At 36.9% G+C, this 7,114-nt stretch overlaps 1 pseudogene; it reads left to right on the top strand.

The window, feature by feature from the left end:
• The first annotated feature begins 458 nt into the window (after window positions 1–458).
• LOC149161224 (ABC transporter C family member 8 pseudogene) lies at window positions 459–1,880 on the top strand (annotated as a pseudogene).
• Window positions 1,881–7,114: the final 5,234 nt, after the last annotated feature.

Here is a 7,114-nt window from a genome sequence, read left to right as displayed (position 1 = left end):
ATAGATGGTTTTTTAAACGATGAAGCCATGGACGACAATGGAAACAACAACAGGCTACCTCAAGTCCAGTCCTCCAACCTCTCTCACAACAATTTTAGTAATAACAATGACAACAACATATTGTTGATACGAAGTTGTCCCAAAACAAGAAGAATTAGCAGTGGAGAATGCAACAAATTCAATTCTCTCAAGAGGACCCTCTCCTTAGCATATGGGGACGATGAAACCAACCCTGCAAAGAGATTCAACAACATGCAGAGCAACTACAGCTACAACGTCAACAATAATGTTTCAGCCTTTCTTAATTCAATGCAGCCCAATCAAACATTCCAACAACAAAACTTCCTAAGCGCATTGAATGACAGTCAACAAGATTTCAGACTTCCCTACGTTCCGAACATGCATTGGACCACCTAAGCAAACAAAACAAAAAATACTTCAATTCCAGAAGCACAGGTATGCGAATGCGTTCAGCCTTGATGGCAGCTGTATATCAGAAACAACTTCGGCTGTCCAGTCTAGGAAGACGAAGACATGTCATTGGTGAGATTGTAAACTACATAGCTGTAGATGCATATCATTTTGGAGAGTTTCTGTGGTGGCTGCATTGGGGTTGGACCGTCCCTTTGAAAATATGTGTAGCAATTGGCATCCTTTTTGCCACAGTTGGATGGGCAGCTATTCCAGGTTTGCTCATCATCATTCTTACTCTCATTCTAAACAAACCTCTAGCCAAAACCCTCCAGAAGTGCCAAGCTGAGTTCATGAATTCACAGGATGAAAGACTCAGAATAAAATCTAAAATTCTTAATAGTATGAAAATAATCAAACTACAAGCATGGGAATAAAAATTTAAAGCGTTGATAGAAAATATCTGAGCTGTGGAGTTCAAATGGTTGTCTTTAGCATAGTTTAATAGAACATATGATACCATACTCTACTGGATGTCACCCATCATTACTGCATCTATAGTTTTTGCCGGGTGTGCTATCATAGGGGATCTACTGTTAACTGGCACAACCATATTTATAGTGCTTGCAACATTCCGTGTGATACAAGATCCAGTGAGAATGCTACCAGAAGTTTTGGCTATATTAATTTAGGTTAAAGTCTCCTTAGATCGCCTGGACAAGTTCTTACAAGATGATGAGCTGAGACCAGATTTTGTTGTGAGGAAAGCACTTGCCGGATCCCAGTATACCGTCGAAATTCATCAAGCCATACTCAGTTGGGATCCAGAATCTTCGTTGACAAAGCCAACATTGAAGGGAATAAATCTGCACATTAAAACTGGAGAAAAGGTAGCAATTTGTGGATCAGTGGGATCAGGGAAATCTGCTCTGCTATATACAATTCTTGGAGAAATCCCAAAAATTTCTAGAGATGTAAGTTGAACATTAACTACTCTTCTTGAGAAAAAGTAACCATTTCATAGTTCAACAAGATTGTAGATGCAACTTTTTTGCTTTCTATATACATAAATTCTTCCATAAACTTTTTGATGTGACTATGTGCAGGTGGAAGTATATGGAAATGTTGCCTACGTGGCACAAACAGCTTGGATTCAGAGTGGTACTGTCAGAGATAACATACTCTATGGGAAACCAATGGACAAAATTCAATACAAGAAGGCAATAAAAGCTTGTGCATTAGACAAGCATATAGAGAGTTTTTCTCATGGAGATATGACGAAGATTGGGGAGAGAGGATTGAATATGAGTGGAGGAAAAAAACAGAGGATTCAGTTGGCTAGAGCAGTATATAACGATGCTGACATTTATCTATTAGATGATCCCTTCAGTGCAGTCGATGCTCATATAGCTTCAACTCTATCAAATAAGGAGGAGACATTACATAAGAGAGACTCCAAGACTTGCTAATATTGCTTGTCATAGTATGAAAAATCTAGTTTACCTCTGTATCAGATTTGTAAAGATCTTAGAATGAGATCTAGACATATTAATGTGAAAATTTATGTGCATATTAGATCTAAAAGATTTGAGTTTTGGGTTATCAAAGCTATAGATTTAGAACTACATGGATTGCTTGATAGGATGGCTGGTTCGATTTGTATATCAGGATTGCTAGCTTCTTTGTGGTGGTAGTGTGAGATCAATTGGGAATTGCTACTCGTTTCATACTTCAAGAGGGAAATGAATTTTCCAGTGATGGTGGTGATGAAGGAACCCAACAAAAGCACAGAGAATGGCATAGTTGATTTAATAAAAAAATCAATTGTGTAAATACAAATAACACACCCTACAAAGTGATGTCTTATTGAATATTGATCAATATGAATGATTTTCCTTTCACAGTTCTTATGTTTTGATTCTTTATGAATAGGAATTGATTCATTCAACTAAAATTGATATTGTTGATTTTGATGGCACTTCTGTTCTCCAGCTTGACGATTGGGTGTTGTACCGAATTTACAAAAAAAATGGTCATTCTCAAAGAGTACAAGGGGTAGAACGAGATGAATCACCAAGTGCGGATGAAGTGATGGCTTCTTTGCCTGATATTGATCAGCAAAACAAACTGCAACTGCCCAAAATTGCCTCTTTCAGTGGGTTGTTGGAGAGTGACGATCCTTTCATAGATGGTTTTTTAAACGATGAAGCCATGGATGGCAATGAAAACAACAACAGACTAACTCAAGTCCAGTCCTCCAACCTCTCTCACAACAATTTCAACAATAACAATGACAACAATAGCGATTGCCGATATGAAGTTGTCCCAAAAAAAGAAGAATTAGCAATGGAGAATGACAACAAATTCAATTCTCTCAAGAGGACCCTCTCCTTAGCATATGGGGATGATGAAACCAACCCTGCAAAGAGATTCAACAACATGCAGAACAACTACAACTACAATGTTAACAATAATGTTCCAGCCTTGCTTAATTCAATGCAACCCAATCAAACTTTCCAACAACAGAACTTCCTAAGCGCATTGAATGATAGTCAACAGAATTTCAAACTTCCCTACATTCAGAACATGCATTGGACCACCTAAGCAAACAGAAAAAAATTCAACAGCTGCAAAGCCACTGACGTTTGACACACAGACAATATATCTAGGACAATGATTTGATCTTTATCGAGTTTAAATGTCATAAAAATAATGTATGAAAAAACTAAATTCCCCCATTTCACAATTAGTATAACAACACATGCATGAACACCATAACATTAGAAAAACTAGCACGCCATGAATTTGGCAATGGAATGAAAACATACAGGACAGTCTTCATCCCTCTTGATCAGATTGACATGCATTGGAACCCTCCTGTCTGCTAGCTCCAATTCTTTAGGGAATTCAGACTTCTGGATACTATGCAGAAAAACAATTCAATGCCTATAAAAAAAATTGCAATGTAGCATGAAAACCAGATTATGCTTGTTTAAACTGACATAATATGCAGCTTTCATCATAAAAATAAAAATGCTAGCACATACTACTTGACACAACATTACCATTTATAATAACCATAATTGTCCAAAAGACATAACTGGCACAAATGTTGCTTGAATGAAAATAACGCTGAAGCACAATTCCCATTCTAAAATCTAATTTCTGCATCCCTGTAATAAAAGTGGCATCATATAGAATGCTTCAAGATAAATTTGCAATTAGCTAAGTAATTGGACCGTTGAGAGGCCATGATGGATGAAAGTTGTATATATTATTATTCTCCAAGGACCACGGAGCTAACTGAAATCCATTTTTATATGATTTGTGACACAGGCAGAGTTAGTCAATATTACCATACTAGCTGACAATAGAGTTTCAGATAACAATGTGATATGGTTTAAGGTCTTCATATCACACCAGAGCTTGAATTGAACATTGAGGCTTATGATAAATATAAAAAACTGTATCTTCGTACATTGTTTGATTTCTCCACTGGGTTTGGTTTTGCAAGGATCATAAAAACAATGTATGAAACAACTAAATTCCCCCATTTTACAATTAGTATAACAACACATGCCTGAACACCATAACCTTAGAAAAACTAGCACGCCATGAATTGGACAATGGAATGAAAACATACAGGACAGTCTTCATCCCTCCTGATCAGATTGACATGTACTGGAACCCTCCTGTCTGCTGGCTCCAATTCTTTAGGGCATTCAGACTTCTGGATACTCTGCAGAAAAAAAAAAATTCAATGCCTATAAAAAAAATTGCAGTGTAGCATGAAAATCAAATTATGCTTGTTTAAACTGACATAATATGCAGCTTTCATCATAAAAATAAAAATACTAGCACATACTACTTAACACAACATTACCATTTAGAATAACCATAATTGTCCAAAAGACATAACTGGCACAAATGTTGCTTGAATGAAAATAACGCTGAAGCACAATTCCCATTCTAAAATCTAATTTCTGCATCCCTGTAATAAAAGTGGCATCATATAGAATGCTTCAAGATAGGTCTACAATTAGCTAAGTAATTGGACCGTTGAGAGGCCATGATGGATGAAAGTTGTATATATTATTATTCTCTAAGGACCACAAAGCTAACTGAAATCCATTTTTATATGATTTGTGACACAGGCAGAGTTATTCAATTTTATCAGCAAGAGATGTTTCTGTGTACGATGTTGCTATGGAATATAATAGGCATAGGAATAGTGTGGGCTGGAGGACAATACAGAGCTCCTTCATGAGCCCAAGCATTTGTTTTCACCTCCTTATCAACCTCTTGTAGCTTCTCTGTGTCATAAGGAATATATCCTGGCAGGGATTCAGTTCATCACAATGTGATATGGTTTAAGGTCTTCATATTTCTAGGCAAATACATTAGAATGTTGTTTGAAAAGATTAACATACCTCTCCTTAAAATTTTGTATATCGATATGGATATCCAGTTGTTGTTCGCGTGAATTCATTTGTTTAACTTCACCTTCAACTAGGCAATCTTTAAGGTATCTAAACAAGTTCAATGGATATTTATGACTACTTTTATTCCATTTCATAGCCACTTTAACCCCGAATATGGTTTTCGGCATGGCTTCCTCAATTCAAACTCATTATCATCAACCCTTGCTTTCAAAAAATCCCATTCACATTTCAATATTCTTCCACACACTGTGCCTTATGGCGTTTCCTTTGCAACATTAGGTGCAAATGCTAGTAATAATCATCTTGACTCAATTAATAATAAAAGTTAAAAGTATAAAAATAATAAAATTCATTTTTTTTTCTTAATATTGTAATTTTGTTTTTACATTTGTTAATGCTAAATTAATAATGGTTGATAGACAAATCATCCCATAGTCTTGCTTTGGTAGTAACTAATAAAATGAGATGTGAAATGGATAAGTAAATTGCTTGCTCAAGTAGAAGAACTTGCATAAATTTTGGTGGGTACTACACATTTACAATTTTACTCTTACATAAGTGCTAAAGAAAACATAAATAATGGTGGGAAGTGACCCCTGTAAGTATGTTTTTTACATCTTATTCGCATGAATATTGTAACCATATCCATAAATTATGGCATAAAATATGTAAGACAATTATCCACATGGCATTATATTCTACAAAGGCCACAATGAGACCTTCAAGTTATGGTCCAATCAAATGTTTGAAAATTATTATTTTAATAATATTGAAAAATAAGTAAGTCCCACTAGCACAACCAGTTGAGGATGGGCCTCATTAGCAAGGTGACCCAGGATCAAACCTCATGGAGACATGCTAAAAAATCCAGTTAGCATAGGGCTGCTGTGGCCCAAGTCGGGTGCGATCCTTGGGTGACTTTGACGGATTAGATGCCCATGGATTGCGACTCCTCAAGCCACAGGTCAAGCCTGATGGACCACAGACAACTTGACAATATATATATATATATATATATATATATATATATATATATATATATATTGAAAGATTTTTTTTTCAAAGGTAAACATTATAATTTGCATTAGTTAATGCTAAATTGATAGTGATAGATTGTTAGAGTTATGCTTTGGCATAGACTAATAATGATTCTATAACCATATTTAAATTTAATTAATAAAAACATAAAAACTTAATACTTCCAATAAAATTACAATATAACAAGTTTCTTAACCATAGATATCCACCCCCACTTTACCATGGATATTATTAACTTGTAAATATGTTTTATTACAATACCATGGGCCAATACCATGGCTTATCAATACCGAATACCAAAAAACCCTAACTCATTTCACGATGAAAAATTAAAATGTAAAATATTTTAGATATTACATATAGCATTGATTACATATACTGATAATTCTCCATCATATGGATGGAGAGAGAGAGAGAGAGCAAGGAGGGGGGGCAAGAGAAGGAGAGAGCGATGGAAATATTGATAGAGTTGGAGGGTATAGAGAGAGAGCGATGGGGAGGAGAGAGAGAGGGAGAGAGAGGAATGAAGAGAGAGAGGAGGGGACGGATATGAGAGAGGGAGAGAGAGGAATGAAGATAGAGAGGAGGGGACGGATATGAGAGAGGGAGAGAGAGAGAGATGGTGTTGGAGGGGGGAGAGAGGGAGAGCAAAACAAAGGCATAGAGAGATAGAGGAAGATAGAGAGGGAGTGACAAGGAAGATATGGAGAGAGAGGGAGAGAGGAGAGGAGGGAAGACAAAGAGAAGGAGAGGGGAGAGAAAGGGAGAGAAAGAGAGAGAGAGGATGGAAGAGAGAGGGTACTTGAGAGAGAGAGAGAAGAAAAGATGGAGGGAGCGAGAGATGGAGTTTGAGGGGGGAAGAGAGAGAGGGAAGAACAAAGACATAGAGAGATAGAGGTGAAAAGAGAGAGGGAGTGACAAGAGAGAGATGGAGAGAGAGTGAGTGAGAGAGAGAGGAGAGGAGGGAATAGAGAGAGAGGATAAAGAGAGGGAGATAAGGGAAAGAGAGAGAGGGAGACATAGAGATGGAGCGGGGAGAGAGAGAGAGAGTGAGAGAGAGAGAGATAGAGATGGGGAGATGAGAGAGAGTGATGGGGAGAGGTGGGAGATAATGGGAGATAAAGGACTTGTGAGAGAGAAGGAGAGATGAAGGGAGAGAGAGATGGAATTTGAGGGGGAGAAAGAGGGAGGGAAGAAAAAACAATTAAAGAGAGAAAGGTGGA

Source organism: Pinus tabuliformis, chromosome 5_2 (genome assembly GCF_031772625.1).
Source record: "Pinus tabuliformis cultivar Carrire ecotype Pingquan chromosome 5_2, CPIR1, whole genome shotgun sequence".
NCBI classification, from domain to species: Eukaryota; Viridiplantae; Streptophyta; class Pinopsida; order Pinales; family Pinaceae; genus Pinus; species Pinus tabuliformis.
Note: the sequence above shows the minus strand (reverse complement) of the source record. Positions and strands in the feature narration are given on the sequence as shown.